This window comes from Tamandua tetradactyla, chromosome 23 (genome assembly GCF_023851605.1).
Source record: "Tamandua tetradactyla isolate mTamTet1 chromosome 23, mTamTet1.pri, whole genome shotgun sequence".
Taxonomy (NCBI): domain Eukaryota; kingdom Metazoa; phylum Chordata; class Mammalia; order Pilosa; family Myrmecophagidae; genus Tamandua; species Tamandua tetradactyla.
In genome coordinates this window covers 14,194,977-14,213,121 of record NC_135349.1, presented here as the reverse complement: position 1 = coordinate 14,213,121, position 18,145 = coordinate 14,194,977, and the positions used below count along the sequence as shown (strand labels likewise).

Sequence of the window (18,145 nt, the reverse complement as noted above, 5' to 3'; positions counted from 1 at the left end):
TGAGCCTCTGAAATCATTTTCCCTCTGAATGTTCAGTGAACTCTCTATTGAGTTGCAAAGTTACAAAGCAGTTAATTTCAAGTCACTTGGAGTCAACATGTGCAGCTGTATTTTTTTTTTAATTTTTAATTTAAACAGTTTTATTCCCGCACCACACGGTCCATCTCAATGTACAATCTGTGGCTGTTGGCATAGTCATGTAGTTACGCATTCACCACTGCAGTCAACATGAGAGCATTCCCGTGTGTGGCTGTTTGGACACCAACTTTGCTTTCCTTGTACAGGATAAACGTGAGATTTGTCGAAATCATCTGTGCTGTTCACTACATATTTCTGACTTTTCTTCTGGGCGTATAAAAGGATTGCACCTCCCTGTCCCCTGTGAAATTAGGCATTGCCAAGAGATTTGCTTTGATGAATGAAATGTGAGCACAGGTGATGAGCACTTCCAAGGAGGGATTTGTAAGAGCTGGTGTCTGAGTCGCCTTGTCCCACCCCACCTGCTGCAGTGATGGGGTTCATGTGCTGGGGTGAAGCCTCCATCACCCAGAGTATTTCACTGGCTGCCTGAATCAGATCCCCTCACTGACCCATATTGCTCATGAATCATGCCTGAGAAATAAACCTTGTGTTTAGTCAATGAGATTTTTAGGGTTGCTAGTCACTGCAGCTTAGCCTATTTACTTATGTTCTGCCATCTACAGCAGTGCCGTCCAGAAGAAATAGAAAGTGCACCGCTTATGTTATGCAACTTTAAATAGTCTAATAGCCATGTTAAAAAAGTGAGATGAAACAGGTGAAACTAAATTTAATAACATACTTTATTTAAATCAAATGTAAAACAAATATGGCTCAATTTAACCTGTAATCATGCTTAAGCATTAATGGCATATTTTATATGCCTTTTTTATACAAAATCTCTGAACTTTGGTGTGCATTTTATACCTACAGAGTATCTCAATTTGAGTGAGCCTCATTTCAAGTCAATAGCCACATTTGGCTATCAAATCAGAGAACTCAGATTTAGAGTCTTTGAGAAAAGAATTGACTTTTAGTGATGAGGTTTTTTAAAAGAGGGAGGAAACAGATATTTAGCCATGGATTGTTTAATTGAGCCCATATTCAATGTGTAGAAGAATAATTAAACATTTATAAGCAAAATGAAAGGTCTCATGTTGATTTTTAGGTAAACTGAGGTAAAACCAAATTTTACATTTTTTCTGGAGTTTTAAAAAGGACTACTCGTACTAGACAGAAATATGACTTAGCAGCCTTTGCACACTAGATTTTGCGTGTGTGTTTTAAATATTTTATTATACAATATTTGGTAGTGCAAACACACACACACACATACATATGAAATCAATACCCATGAACCCACACCAAGTGAATAACAACGTTTGGTAGTTTTTTCTTTCTTTTAATATTTTGCAAAAAAAAAAGGATAATCCGATCATACTCACACACACACACACATATATATATATATATGCTGATATGTGTATAGTGTGCAGTAAAAAGTCTACTTTCCTCTCCTGCCCCACTGGCTCACTCCCACCTGTCTTCACTCCCTCCCTCCCCCATATACAAGTTAACCACAATTACTAGTTTTTTGTGTTTCTAATGGTTTCCTCTTTGAGCAGTTAGAAACTTAATGCATGCCTTGTTTTTCTTTCAGATGTCAATATGCTTTAATAGCTTCCAGTACACCTTTATTACTAATTTGTTAGCTCCAAGATAGTCTCTGACTCTCATCTGCTACCGATAAAGCAAACAGCTAAATTATTCCAGTCTTCTTCCTACTTTACCTTCTCTTGTCCATTTTTGTTGTTGTTAGCGCTATCATTTCTATATTAAGGCATACAACACTCATTTTCTCTTCTGTGGTTGGAAGAGTGTGTGTTTTTTTCTTTGCTTTACAGGTGCTTGTATTTAGGCTTCTACCCTTTTCTTTTGTCAAAGAACCCCAAGCATTTCTCACGCTGCTGCATCAGGAAGGGCTTTGGAAACAATAATCCTGGAGTTTTGCAGGTTCAGAAGGGTTTGTCCGTAGTCATTATACTTGAAGAATAATTTGGCTAAATAGAAAATTCTTGACTAGGACTTTGTACCCTTGGGAATTTTTAGGTGTTTCCCCAGTGTCTTCAGGTGTTGAATGTTGCTGTGGAGAAATCTGAAGCCAACCTGAGTCTTTTCCTCTTGTAAATGAACCTTTAAACATTGAGCCAAAGGATTCTTTTTTCTTAGAGCCCAGCAATCTTAGTAGATGTCGCAGTGTTGACTGTTGAAGGTCTATTTCCCTGACCGTGGTATTCCCTTTCAATATGTAGATTCAAGTCTTTTATTTCAAGAAAGTTTCCTTGAATGGTAATGTTAAATATTGGTTCTCTTTTATTGTTCTAGTTTATTTTATTTTTTATGTTTTAAGCGAGTCTTAATTAGATCCCCTTTCCCTATCTTTTACACCTATAAGTTTATCTCTAATGTTCTGTAATTCTTTAATTCTGTATATCGTTCATCTGCATCCCTTTTTCTGTTACTATAGTATCTATTCTCTCCTTTGCGCCTTGAAATTTTGCGTTCATTTCTGTGATGTTTGATATTTTATTTCTACTTATTTCCTGAGTTTTGCCAGCCTGTATTTCACTGGGAAGTTTTGGAAATTGATAATTTTGCTGCCTTTTCCCCATATTTAGTTTTCTTCTTATACAATCTCTGTGTGGATGCTGAAACCAGTTATTGATGATGATGATGGTGGTGGTGGTGGTGATGCTGATGTGATGATGGCAGCTCATAGAATGGGTCAGCTTTTCGGAGCTCTGTGTGAGGCAGGGGCCAGGGTAGCCTCCTGTGTTTCTTAGCCCAAAGGCTTCCTCCACTCTTTACACAGAGGCAGTGCTGCCTGTAAACAGGGCCCATCCTCGATTCTCTGTGAGCCCTGCCTCCTCTGCTGCTGTGAACCCACTTGGCCGTGGAGTGGGGGCCTGTCCTTCAGTCACCAGTTCCGGTCACTTGGCTCCTGGGTTGGGGATTGGACCATGTCCCCGACAGAAGATAGGTTCAAGTCGTAATCCATGTTCCTGTGGGTGTGAAGCCACTTGTAAGTAGGACCTTTGAAGATGTTATTATTAGTTAAGATGTGGACTCATTTGTGAACAGGATCTTCAAAGAACCTATCGAGATGAGGCCAAATTGCATCACGGTGAGCCTTGGTCCATGGGATTGCTGTCCTCACAAGCAGAGGAAATTCAGATGTGGCTGGTCAGAAGAAGCCAGAAGTTAGTAAAAGTCAGGAGTCAGTAGAAACCAGAAGTCAGTAGAAATCAGAGGAGGCGGAGGAGGTGGAAGGGAGGAGGAGGAGAGAGATAGCACCATGTGACAGAGTATTACTGAAACGCTGCAGACTCCAGGAGAAGGCAAGCTCAGCCAAAACCTTGATGCTGGATTTCTAACCTTCAGAACTGTGAGACAATAAACTCCTGTTGCTCAGCTAACCCATTTTGCAGTATTTGTCGTAGCAACCCAGGTGAACTAAGGCACCCTGTAAAGACGGGGTTTTAGATTGTGCTCTTCAGGGTGGATCCTCACCTTCTGAGAAAATAATTTTGATGATACTTTCTGAGATTTGCCACTGCTGGGCTCTCTCACCTCCTTCAGTGTTTTTACTCTTCACTTCCCCCACTTAAGTCTCAGCTCACTTGTTTGGGAAGCCCTTACATGTACTTTGGAATCTTGAGTATGTTCCAAGTTCTGCAGAAACTGCAGTTCGTGTGGTTTATAATTCTCTTTCTGCTTTTGGGTGATTTCTAGGAGGAGAAAGGGTAAAATACTGATGGTACGCATATTTATAACAGAAGTTTTGCTTTTAAACCAACTTGAAATCCATACACTGTTGTTATTTATTTTCTTGGAGCACAAGGATGTAGCTTAATCTAAAGCCTGGGGTGCCTGATTTTTATTAGAGAAAGTTGCTGAATGAAATGACCTTTTCTTAGGCAAGGGACAAAGAATGCTTGGAACAGTATTATTTTTAGTGATAATGGTGCTTAAAGTGTCTACCAGTTCTGGGTTAATGGTATTTTATTTTGGCTTTGTTTTCTATTTCCTTGATGACTCGTCGGACTTGATGATGTTGAACATCTTTTCATTTTTGAAACGATTGTCATTTGTTTATCTTCTTTGGAGAAATGCCTATTCAAGTCCTTTTCCCATTATTTAATTGGGTTTTTGTCTTTTCATTGTTGAGTTGTTAAGAGTTCTTTATTTATTTGGAATACTAGACCCTTATAAAGTGTATGCTATGCAAGTATTTTCTTCCATTCTATAAATTATCATTTTACTTTCTTGATAATGTCCTTGATGCACAAAAGTTTTTAATTTTGTTGAAATTCAATTTATCTATTTTTTCTTTTGCTGCCAATACTTTTGGAGGCATATCTATTGGCAGAATCTGCTGGCAAATCCAAGATCATAAAGGTTTACCCCTGTAATTTCTTTTACGACTTTTATGGTATTAACACTTACATTTAGTTTTTTTTGTCCATTTTAAGTTAATTTTTGTATATGGTGTGAGACAGGGTCCAACTTTATTTTTTTGCATATGAATATCCCTTTTTTTGAAGAGATTTTTCTTTATCCATTGAATGGTCTTGGTACCCTTGTTGAAAATCAATTGGCCATGGATGTATTGGCTTCTCTCAATGCTATTCTATCGCTCTATGTCTCTCCTTAAGTCTACCACGCTGTTTTGATTCCTCTAGTTTTGTAATAAGTTTTGAAATTGACAAGCGTGATTCCTGCAACTTTGTTTTTCTTTTTCAAGATTGTGGGCTATTCAAGGTTCATAGTAATTCCATATTGTCCCTTTATTTTTAATTTAATTTCTTAGACAGTGCATGCACATGGGGGCAAAGTTCAAAATGTACAAGTGTACACAGTAAAATGACTATTGCTTTCTCCTATCTCACATTCATCCATCCATCCATTGCTAATTCTTCTCCCTGGAGGCAAGTCAATATTACTATTTTCATAGGTAAACATCAAGAGATATTCTGTCCATATCCAACCCCAAATCCCACACAAACGTATTCTTTTTTTCTCCCTTTGCTGCATAAATAGGAGCATACCTATATTCACACTATTCTGTTCCTTTTTTAAAACTTAATAATATATCTTGGCAGTAGTATCATGTCAGTATATAAAGAATTTCTAAGAGTTTAGGAATTATTGCATTGAATTCCAGTGTTTGGATGTATCTTAATTTATTTAAATGAACACTTAAACTGTTTTCAATCTTTTTTTTTATTTTGACATAAACAATGTTGTGATGGATAATTTGAACATATATAATTTCCAACAAGTGTGACTTCTAAACAACTGATTACAATCGACAACAGGGCCCTATGAGGTGGCTCATCAAAGGGGCAAGTCCCAGGTGTTTGTATCCAGCTTAGCTGATTCATTGTCAGTTGTAACAAAGCCAGAACGGGCAGGAGAGACAGAAAGAAGGGAAGCTTCTTTATGGCTGAGAAATGCAAGCTGTGTCACAGGAGAGATACTAGTTAAGCTTATATCCTGAAGAACAACTAGTTCACTTCAGGAATCTTTGTCCAACTAACTGACATCCATGAACCATCCCATGTAAAACTCCTTTCTAATAATCCACTGCTGAAGTTACTAAGTAACTTCACCTCATTTGGCCCTTATGGTTACCCAATGGGACAGAGTAGGGCAGTTAATATCCCCATTTCCTGGGTGAGGTTATTAACAAGACCCCACTTGGTTGGAATCCCAACACAGCCCAGCGCGAGCTTTCTTAAGTTCTGGCCTCTCACCTCTTTTTTTCCTGACCATGATATACATTACAGCTTTAGCCTTCTCAATTTCTTTTTTCTGACAACCATTTATGGCAAGACAACTATTTTACTTACTAGAGGCAATATTTCATGGCCAGGGTCTCCTGGAGATTTTACCAGGATGTCACATTGCTTAAAAGTAGACCTTCTATGTTTGATATCTTCATTGAGATTTTATGGCTCTGGTGGTCTATTTCCAACTGAAAATACTGCAGCCATTCTCATTGGCATTGAACTTTAGGGACCCTGTCTCCAATTTATCTTAGATTTGGAGTAGACCCAGAGCTGTTTTCTAAGGAAAAGTCTTGACTCTGCATGGGGGTGGTCACTCAACTCACCTTAAACTTTTATCCTTGTTGGGCTCCTTAATTTATAGACAAAGATGTCAACCATGTTCTCTGCTCTGCTGGATGTTAAAGCATAAAGATCAGCTCTTAATCAGTGTCTGTTCTCCAGGTCCTTGTTGAAGGGAAAAATTTGAATTCTTTGCTGCCTAATTCTTATCCAACACTTAGGAAAACCCCAATCTTCTACTGGTGATTGTTTATATATCCTTTACTTTTCTGCCCTTCTAAAATCAAGCAAAGTGTTAAAGTATTTATTAATTTAATCAGCAAATAAACATAGAGCACCCATTAGGTATTGGGGATATAGCAGTGAACAAGGCAAACTTCCCACTCTCAAGGAGCCTATATTCTAGTTGGAGGAGGCAGATTGACATTAAATAAACAAGTAAGCATAACGTATTTCAGATAAGGATAAATGATTTAGAGAAAATCAAAGCAATTTCAGGGAAAGAGGATGAAATATGTGCATGGGTGCTATTTTATATAGGGACATTTAGGAAGGCTTCATAATCACATGCCATTTAGATGGGGACTAAGGAAATGAAGGAGTGAGCCACTTAGTGAGGGGAAGAGCATTTAGGGAGAGGGCATGGGAGGCACTGAGGTCTTGAGGCTTTACTGAGCTTCACTTGTTTGAAGAACAGCAAGGAGACCAATATGGCTGGGACAGAGTGAACAAGGGGAAAATGGGGAAAAATGAAGTCAAAGAGGTAATGGTGGTGCAGGGAAGGGGGCAGAGGTTGGGGGGCAGGTGGCAGGTTGTGTAGGATCTGTAGGCAATTGCAAGTAATTTGGGCTTTTACTTGGAGAGGAATGGGGAGCCACTGGAGAGTTTTGAACAGTGGAATAGCATTGGCTGAGTTTAGTCCCACATGGCTGTTGTGTTGCATATAGACTGTAGTGGGGCAAGAGTGGGAGCAGGAAGATGAGTTGCATTAATCTTGAGTGAGAAATGAGTGTGGCTTGGACTAGAGTGGTTCTGTTGGGAATGGTGTGAAAAGGCCCCAGTGCTAGATACATTTTTAAGACAGAGCCTCTGGAACCATGCAGGGATTTGTCTCTACCTTGGTGCTGGCCCTTACCATGTGGGACTGTAGTTGTTGACTGGTTTGTCTCCTGCATTGCTTGCTATTGTATTAATATCTATATCCACATTCATTTAGCTAGACTCTGTCAGAGATTGAACTAAGTACTTTATATATATTATCTTATTTGATTCTCACATCAATCTTATGAACGTATTAACTGAATTTTATACAGGATGTTCATAAAGTCTGGAAATGTGGATAATATTAGTTTAATTTTTTACAGATCAACGATGTCTTTGATAATATTATGTATATTTGCCTCAATTTTCAGACTTTGTGGACACCCTGTAGATGAAGTAGCATCGGGAATTTTAGAGACTTGGCTAAGGTCTCACAGCTAACTGAGTGCTGTACTATTTAGTAGATACTGTGTGAGTGGAATTCACTCCTTCCTAGATATTCATGAGGTCCACCATGCACCAGATACAGGTACACGGGGACTGGGGAGACAGCACTGAGAAGACAGTCAAAGCATCTTCCCTTGTGAAGCCTGTATTCTAATGGGTGCATATTTGGGGGCCAGTGAGTAGCCCATTTTGGCTTGAGTAGAAGAATAGAAAGAAGCCTTGTAGTGGCTAATAGGGACAGGATTGTCAAGAACCTTGACTGCTCAGTGAGGAGCTTCATTTAGAAAAGAGGCCTCGCCTCTATTTAGGTAAAGGCTTTGGGAGCTCTGAGTAGAGTGGGCTGATTCAGGGTGGTGCCTTCCTGACTCATCTACTATTTCTTTCCCCTTTACATTTCTATGGTAAAATTGGAGAAAAGTACTGGCCATGTTGAAAACCCTTCTCATTCTACTTGATGGCTTGGCCAACAGGATGCCTCTTTAGTGGGACATCAAAGCATGTGGCTGAGCAGTGAGAGAAGTTGTCCCCAAGCCAGGAGAATATGCTGACTCTGCTGCTGAAGTGTAGAGGAGTGAGGCCTCGGTAAGCAGCTGTGGTTTGCGGAGGGGCATATGACTGGGCCTAGTTTGGCCCAGATATCATCCCAGTGCCCTTCATGAGTCAGCAGGTGCCTCCACCACTGCCTTACCATCCCTGCCCCATTGTCCTGGTGGTCCCATCATCTCCATCATAATCGACTCTGCAGACAGAGCAATGTTCATCTCTCCAATGAGGGTTCCAGAGGAAGCTATCCCTTTTTAATGTGAAATTATCTGTTGGCACTGTAATTTTAGAGGAACAAACAATCAGCTGATGGCACTTATCATTTGGAGGAAGATCCAGGTGTGGGTTGTTGTGATGGTTAGTTTCTGGTGTCAACTGGGCCAAGTAATTATGCCCAGTGGTCTTGTCAGGCAAACACTAGCCTGACATTGCTGCAAGGATATTTCCTGGCTGGATGATAAACCGGAAGGCGGGTGTACTAAATCATCAGTGAGTTGATTGCATTTGTGGCTGATTACATCTGTGATCAACAAAGGTGTGCCCCCTCCCCCGTAAGATAATCCAATCAGTTGAAGGCATTTAAGGAAGAAGAGGGACTTTCACTACTTTTTTAGCCAGTGAGCTTCTCCTGTGGAGCTCGTCCAGATCCTTCTTCTGAGCCGCCAGCTTCACAGCCTGTCCTATGGATTTTGGACTCTTGTTTCCACAGTTGCGTGAGACACCTTTATAAATCTCATATTTACAGATCTCTCCTGTTGGTTCTGTTTCTCTAGAAACATGACTAGCAGTTGTATTAGACACTAGGACTATAAAGACCTGGGTTCTAGTATTTAGAGAGCTGGTTGATGCCGGGCAAGTCCTTCAACTTCTCTGAGTGGTCGTTATCATTGGTAAAAATGAAGGAATCATAGCAGATTATAATTACTGCCATCAACTCAATACCTAAATTGTATTATGTTCACTACAGGTAAGGCACTGATCCAAGTGTTTCCCATGTATTAGAAACACTAATATCAACTGTCTCTCTTTTGGGTTCCCCTTCACCCCATTTTAGAAAAATCCTTTTTTTTTCTCCCCAGTGAAATCTTACCTGGAATCAAATCTTAAACAGAATTGCTGTGTTTGAATCAGAAAGCATAGATGCCCATCCATTCCAGCCTTTCAGCCTCCTTTCCTTCTCTTAAGCTTTTCTACTGAGGATTATACTAGAAGACCACTAGTAGGGAGTGGATTAGTTTCCCATAGCTGGTATAATAAATTATGACAAACTTGGTGGCTTGAAGCAACGCAGATTTATTATCATACAGTTTTGGAGGTTGGACGTCCAGAATTAGTCTCATTGAGCTAAAATCAAGGTGTCCGCAGGGCTATTTCCCTCTGGAAGCTCTAGGTGAGTATCTGTTTCCTTGCCTTTTCTAGCTTCTGGGGGCTGCCCACATTCCTTAGCTCATGACCCCTTCCTCACATCACTCCCACCTCTTGCTTCTGTCATAACAGCTCCTACTCTTCTGCAATCCCATCTCACTTTGTCTCCCTCTTATAAGGGCATTTGTGATTACATCTAGCACCCACCTGGATAATCCAGGATAATCTCCCCATGTCAAAATCCTTAACTTAATTATATCTGCAGTGTCCCTTCTGCCACGTAGGGTAACAAATTGACAGGTTCCAGGGATCAGGACCTCGATATCTTTGGGGGACCATTATTCAACTTACTTCAGGGAGTATCTAGAGTCTCCTCAGCTCATTTAGCTCATCCATATGCTCAGAATCAGGCACACGTAGTCATAACAACAATGCACACCTTTATTTATTGATTGATATCCTTTTCACAGTTTTTTCTCAATCTGTCCTCTTTTCTGGTTGCTACCACAGAGCGTGGTTTGGGCAGGATTTGTTCGCTGAACCTTAGGGCTGGATGGAAGGCTTTCCCACAGTCTGGCACAGAGCTGTTGACCTGGGTTAGACTCGCAGTGCTCCTCTGTCTGCTCAAGCTGAGGGTGCTTTGATCAGTGCAGCAATGTCAATAACAATTATTTCCCCCCTCATGATTAGCTGCACTCAAGATGGGTCTAAAGGATATCCAAATAGCCAATCAATTTGGTCAATTTTCTCAGCCTGTCAGTTTAGTAGAAAATAAAAAATCAATTAAATTAGTGGTTTGAGTGAATTGACACATTTTTTCACTGACTCAGTTGAATCAGGAAACCCTCTATAGACAGCTTCAGGGAAATACAGCCCTACTGTTCTGCCACTATTAATTCTCTATAATGATGGTGATAAAAACAATCTCCTTTCTCTGCATTTTCAGGGATTATAACCATTTCTTGTAATTTCTCAGTAATGATCTAATTTTGTTGTCCCAACATGCAAAGGGAGTTAGGACAGCCGAAGTAACTGAGAAAGGAAGCTGAAGTAAAATATCTGGAGATGTGCAGTGGTAATCAAAACATCAAGAACAAAATGATAGACCCCTTAAAGTGTGTGAAGAACTGATTTAAGCACCTTATATATTAATCCTCTCAACAAGTCTATAAGGTAGCAATTATTATTATCCAGATTTTATGAGAAGTAAGTTAAGATCAGCCCAGGGATTCAAATTCAGCTCTCTGAATCTGCTTTTCCCTTTAGAACAGTAGCTCTCAACCCTGGCTGCACTTTAGATTCACTAGGCAGCCTGAAAAGGTGAAAAGTCATACACATATAAGATCTTTCATTTGCTGCTCTACTTGTAATAGTAAAAAGGCTGGAAATCACCCAGAAAGAGCTATGACACATCCCTATTTAAGTACTATCTTTAGATAACATCCAGGAGATGATTGTGAAGCAAAAAAAGCAAAGTGTGTGTGATATGCTACAGGGAAATATATGCATATTTGCATATATATATATATATATATATAATAGTATACACACACACACATACATGTAAGTTTGCTTTTATTAAAAGAGTTTAAGGATAAGCCGCAAAATGAAAACAAAAATGATTCCTATAGAAGGACGGAGGGAACAGAATGGAGGGGACAGGGAGAGAAGCTAAACTTCTTTGAATATATAAATATTTCATATAAATATTTTACATAATTGTAAAATCAAATTAAGTAAACAAGCAATTCCAAAATTTGAAAGTAAAATGAAGCAAGTGGACTTAAATATGTAAGTAGTTGGCATAACAACAAAAAGAAAAACTGTTCCAGGTGACTTTAAAACATGGTAATAGAGCCCTAGTTGGACATACCCCAAGGACAAAAAGAAATCGGAATAATTTTAGCTGTTTCCAGTAATCATATTGTTGATAGCAGTTGATATTGTTATTTGGAGATTGCTGTGTATAGTGTGGGATAAAGGAAATGAAGAATTATGAACTGGGGTGGTTGTTTTTTTTTAATGAGAGAAAGAGGATACACATATAAGACCAATGAGGTGAATTAAAGCCCTATAGTCCAGAACTTGTGTTGGAAATATTAATATAAACTCTTTTTTTTTCTGGCTCTGTCCACTGAAAAAGCCTACAAGCGATGATCCTCTCAGTAGCAGTGAGCACCACTGACACCCAGATTGTGGTCTCTAAATTCTATTTTGCATGAAAGCAAACCAGGGACTCTTGGAGAAATGGCTGATTCTAGGTCTAGAGCAGGAAATGCACAGATGAGCCTGGAGCCTCTTGTTCCATTGGAGAGCAAAGAAACTATCAATGATTAACTGATCATCACAGAAGGATGCAGGAACCAAGTTGAATAGGATCCCACTGGCCAAAGGTGGGAAAGTTTGAGCAAAGTATGGAAAATAGCAGCTGTGGATTGAAAGACATCAAGTATGTTTAAATTCATGACACTCCAAAAACAACAACTATGAACCTCTGTCATGTTGGGAGGATGCTAGAGAACTGACTACTTATTATGGAAGCTAGTAAATTAAGAGAAAGAATCACACATTTATGCTATCTCTTCTATTTGAACTGAACCCAGGAATTGAAGTAGTCAATGAAAGGAAGTTTGTCTTTATTGAAGTATTCCAGCTAACAAATAAGAAGGAAAATAGACCTGGAATATTATAATTTTGAAAACCCAGTCAAGTGAATGGATCTAAGCAATGATTATTAATGACTGTTCACATCACAAAAAAGAAGCAACGAGACCTTAAGACTCTTGAAATGAGTATACTACCACCTATGAAGTAGTCGTTCCAAATAGTTTAGTCTTTCCAAATAACACTTGTCCTTGTTATTGCACAGCAAAAAAAAGAGAGAGAGAGAGATGGAGGAGGAACCTGTAGGTTAAAAGAAACTTAAGAGACATATCAACTAATTGTAACATACAGATTTGATTTGAATCCCCATTGGGAAAAGGTTAAGAAAAGATATAATAATAAGGGAATTTAGATTTTGACTGATTATTTCAGGACTTGTTATATGGAAGAACTAGTATTAATTTGTTTGATTTTTTTTAAGAGTCCTTGGAAGTCCTAAAATAGAGATGTCTATGGAATTATGATATGTTGGATTTGCTTCAAAATAACTGTTTTTGAACAATTTTTTTAGGGGAAGCAAGAAAAGTCCTGCATTCTTTATTACTGAAACTGGATGAGGCATATGGGGCATTACCATAGTATTCTCTTTATTTTGTATATTCTTAAAATTTTCTAGATAAAAAGTTAAAACCTTTTAAAAACCTTTTTAAAAGAAATGGGAAAAATTTTAGCTGTTTCCAGTAATCATATTGTTGATAGCAGTTGATATTGTTATTTGGAGACTGCTGTGTAGTGTGGGATGCCTGGGTCCATCTCTAGAAATCCTTCCTGACTTTCCTGGGGTAGCTTCTGCACTCTGCTTTGTTTTTATTTCAGTTTTAAAGCTCCCTAGAATCGATTTTACTGTGCAACCCCGCATTCCAGAACTTACTTTGTTTTTTCTTAACCCCCTTTCCATGGGGATTTTGGAATTCAGTTCCACTACAGGATGCTTTCCTGTGGGAACAACTTTTCTCACCATGACTTTTCTCATCTTTAAATGTTTTTAGTTACCTTGGTTTCAGTGTTGTAAGATCTATTTTTTTCTTAGTTTTTCTAATTTCCCCAGCTGGTTGGAAACTTCAGGAAGTTAATAGCCATTTTGTATTTGACTTATTTTATTCTTAAGGACTCTGGGCATGGCTGTTCAATTTCTGGGCTGACACATTTTTAGAAACAGTGTGCAATTGCTCAGACTCCATTCTCTCCTTTCTTCAAGAGGAAAAGCCCATCTCCGTGACATTTGCATAGAACTCAGTTTACTTCAATTTCAAAAGGCTAGATGTTCTGGAGATAGAATGCACACAAGTCTGCAAGGAAGGAGTTCTCTAAGGGGCCTGTTTTACCTGCCTGCTTGGAGTATCTGGGTCAGGTTAGGCAGGGCCATTTGGGGTGCTATTTCCTTTGGGGTGGTGTTGGGGATTGAATCATATCTCCCACAAAGGCATGTTCAGATCCCAGCCCCTGGTCCTGTGGGTGGGAACTCATCTGTAAACAGGACTTTTGAAGATGTTACTAGTTAAGGTGTACCCAAACTGAACAAGGGTGGCCCTTCATCCAGTATGGCTGAAACTCTTATAAGCAAAGGAAATTGGCCACAGAAAGAGAGATGTCATGGGGAGCAGCCAGAAGCTGAAGGTCAGCAGAACCTGGAAGAGAAGGAAGACGCTGCCAATTGCATAAAAAAGATAACGAACTCCAAAGATTGCCAGCCAGCCAGAGGATTCCATCTTGGGAGGAAGCAAGCCATCTAGCCTCTGAAACCATCAGCGAATAAATTCTGTTGTTAAGTCTACCCGTTGTATGGTATTTGTTTTAGCAGCTGGGGATGGAGGGGAGAGACTATCAGCACTGGAGCTGATAAACACCCAGGAAGAATGTGGGCCTTAGGATTATCCCCATAACCCAAAGCACAGTGTCAGCAAACTTCCTTTGCTTGTGTGTGTGTGCGTGTGCATGTGTGTATGTGTGTGAGGGAGAGGGAGAGAGAGAGGGATTATGTCATTCCTATCAACTCGGTCTAGGAATACTGGTTGGGTGCAACCTGTGTAGTCACCACATAGGGCTCCACGCTCAGAAGCATCTGCACCTGGTTTAACCCTTCCCTCCAACTGCCTTGAAATTCATAATAATTTTGGAATTATTATTAAAGTGCATTCACACTTTGCACTGGACCCTGCAAATGATGTGGCTGGTTCTGTTGAGAGCTACCATTTTGAATGTGGCATTGTAGGGAGAGTCGGACCTTCTCTTGATCCAGACCCAGAGGATCTTGTGCCAGGTTTTGACATCTGGAAGAGGGACATATTAAAGTGAAAAAGTCATGAAACCTAGAAATGTAGCAAGGGATGTTGCTGTAAGTATGTATCAATAAAAGTTTAAAAAATACTGGTGGAAAGACTTTTCCTCTCAACTCAGTCTTTTTTGAGTTAATGTCAAGGTATGAGAACAAGTCCTGGGAGATCAATGCCTTCTGTTTAGAAGATAAGTATACTCGGGCCAGCAGGACTCTGTCAGGAAAAGGGGAGACTTGTTAGGGTAAAGAGCAAGTGATATTTCAGAGACTTCAGTGCTCTGAGCCCAGAGGAGCACTGATGGCCTACCCGACGGAGTCAGAGCTCAAACCCAGGTGGTCCGGCTCTGAACTCACTCTCCTTCCCATCTCTACGAAAGTCCTGCCAAATGCCTTTCCATTCACTGGCTCTTTGAAGAGACACATACATACACACACATTTTTACATTTGTTTGTATGTGTATATACATCTATATTTACACATGCATATATATATTTACACACACAAACACATACACATGCACATATGCAAACACATAAAAATACATATACCCGTATTCCTATGGGAATTCCAGATACAGTTTTAGACACTGGAATTCTAATGGCAAACAAGACAGACCTCATTCTCATGGTGTAAGCAGAGGTCAAAGTAGGTAGAGATGAGAGTCCCAGATAGTGTCAGAAAACAAGGAATGGGTGTTCAGTGGACCATTTAAAGTTCAGTGATCCTCTGAAATCTTGGCCTGACCTTGAAAACAATTAAACCACTGTTTCCTTCATTAAAAAATTTCCTAGCGAATATGGTTTAATTAAAAGAGATGTAATTGAACATGATCATAATAACCAAAATAACCTCTAAATATTTCTTTAAGGTAATGGTTGTCAAAGTGAGGTCCCCGGACCAGCGGCATCAACATCACCTGCGAACTTGTTGGAAATGCAAATTCTGAGTCCCACCCTAGACATACTGAACCTGAAAGGTTGGAGGTGGTACCCAACAGTTTGTGTTGTAAGAAGCCCTCTGGGTGATTCAGAAGCACGGTAAGGAGGAGAAGCCTTAGCACTTTGAATCTTACTCAATTACAGATAACTCTTAGGTCTCCTCATGCTTGAAAACCTTACTGTTCACACGGAAGTGTTCACACCCACTGTCTCATGTGTCCTGATTCACACCTGATCAGTCACTCACCCTCTTAGGTATCTCCTCATTGTTTCCAGCCTTTAAAACCTACCTCATGGGGTTTTCCTTGTGTTACCATGTCACCTAGCAGAAGAGTAAAGGGACAAAAAACCAAATCAAGACAAACAATATAGAGAGAAATGAAGCTGATAGCTCCTTGAGAAAAGGGACAGAAAAATGAGATATTTTGCTGATTTTTGCCAGCTACTGCAGTCCCACCTCTATCTATCTATCTATATCATACTATCTATCTATCATCTATCTATCTATGTATCTATCTATCTATCTGTCTGTCTGTCTGTCTATCTATCTATCTATCTATCAGATCTACCATCTGTCTGCCTGTCTATCTCTATCTATCTATCTATCTATCTATCTATCTATCTGTCTGTCTGTCTGTCTGTCTGTCTATCTATCTATCTATCTATCTATCTATCTATCTATCTATCTATCTATCTATCATGTGTTTAACTGAGCTGAAGGACAAAGAGGAGAATTGGCGGGAAAAAGAGGAAAAGTGATTTGAATAGATTTTTAAACTTATAGGAGCATTAGATTCTTCAGATGTCAAAGTGCTATGTTGTGTATTTATTTGTGTGTATAAAGTCGTTACTTAACAAGGCTATTATGAAGTTGGGTTTTTTGGGGGTGCATGGTCTGGGAGTTGAACCTGGGTCTCCTGCATGAAGGGCGAGCATTCTACCACTGAACTGTGCACCTATTATGAAGTTTTAAGGTGAGTACCTATGTATAACACAGTCTCTAACGCACATAGAAGGTGCTCAATTAGTGGTATTCAGAACTGAGTCTGAAAGAAGAAGAAATGGAAGAAAAGTGGGAGGGGGAGGGAATTGTGAGGAGTGGGCTGAGCAGGAGTGGGGAAGATGTGCAGGCAGGAGAGACTCTAGGAAAGTCCTCTCCATGTGTCAGAGGGGACTGGGAAGATAAGCCAAGTTGGTGGGGCAGGCGGAGATGGTGGGAGGCAAGTTAAAATGCAATGACTAGGGGTCACAGAGGGGGATTTCAGGTGGGAGAGGCTAGCAGCCTTAAAATTAGGCACCTCAGGAAGAAGGGGGACAAGCACTTCTCACAATAGCAATTAAAGAACTTAAATGAATGTCTTTACATGCAATGAGTTTTTATGTTCTAGGTTCAGAGGTATGCTGAGAGTGCTCGGATGCTTCTCCCATAGCTCCAACGTGGCCGCCTTCCTCCAGCCCCACCCCCAGCATATACCTGCTTCTCTCCTCAAGTCATTCCACCAGCTGATTAACACCAGAGAGTCAAATCACAAACTGGAACTCCAGAGCTTTTCATGGGCATTAGGGGAGTATTAAATAGTGAGACTGGAGGGGAAAATTACAGTTCCCCCAGTGGATTTTGGGTGGGTGGGTGGGGTTGATAAAATTCTTCTTTTAATTAAAAATATAAAGCAGCGAGGCCCCATATGCACACACAGGAAAGGCTTTCGGGCTTGGTCCCACGTGCAGATGCCTACAGGATGCCTGGAGGGATCATGGCTGGTTTGTGGGCCTCCAGGGTGGAGTGATTGATGGGTTGGCTGGATTTTCAGCTGAGAGGCCTTGCTATTAGATACACAAAAATAGAGGCTGTAATACAGCTCACAAGATGAAGTAATGGACTTGTCTCTGTCTAGGTAGGGAATTCCGCCAAACCCTGTGTTTTAAGTAAAATGAGGTTGTGGTTCTTGGCATGGGCCCGGCATGCAGGCTAGCCTTGGGTCTGTGCGGTAGGCTCTCTCTAGCATGTGGCCGCAGGGTTGACAGAGGCTCAGAGACCACACAAGGGCAAGGACAGTGGGCCCTGCGGACCTTCCTCCTCCAAACCTGTCCCTGCCTCGGTAGAGGCACCATCATCTAGTTAGCTGCTTAAGCTTGAAATCTAGGAATCACCTTAATTCCTCTCACTTCTCAAATCTATCCTATGCCCTTTCAGTTTTTTCTGTGTTCATTGCCACCACCTCAGGCTGTCTACCAACACTTCTTACCTGGACTCTCCAGGACCCTCTCCATTTGTCTTTCATGTCCCTTTTTCTTCCCAATCCACCCTTCCTCCAAAATCAGAATGATCGTTTTTGTTTGAAGTCCTTCATCAGAAAAGGCAGTTCAGCCTCGTGCTTAGGATAGGCCTGGGAAGCCAAATTATCTTGGTTTAAATCCTGGCTCCCACTATTTCCTAGCTATGTTAACCTCTCTTTGCCTCAGTTTCCTCAGCTGTAAAATGAAGTTAATTCTCATGGGGATTTTTGAGAATTAAATGAATTAATGTAAATCACTCCAAACAGTATTTGAAGTTTAGTGTTAGTTTCATATGTATATGAACTTAACATTAAACTTATGGTAAATGTATGTAAGACATATATATATATGTCTTAATACACACATAAGTCTTACAACACATATTCATGTCACTATACATATAACGTTTGGCTACTGCTGTTATTGTTTTCGTTATCCTCATCGA

At 40.1% G+C, this 18,145-nt stretch overlaps 1 long non-coding RNA gene across 1 annotated transcript; it reads left to right on the top strand.

The window, feature by feature from the left end:
• Positions 1–3,475: 3,475 nt before the first annotated feature.
• On the top strand, positions 3,476–17,010 carry LOC143667144 (uncharacterized). Its single transcript, XR_013167892.1, has 3 exons — positions 3,476–3,835; positions 15,354–15,522; positions 16,812–17,010. It is a non-coding gene; the product is annotated as an uncharacterized LOC143667144 (long non-coding RNA).
• The last annotated feature ends 1,135 nt before the right edge of the window (positions 17,011–18,145 follow it).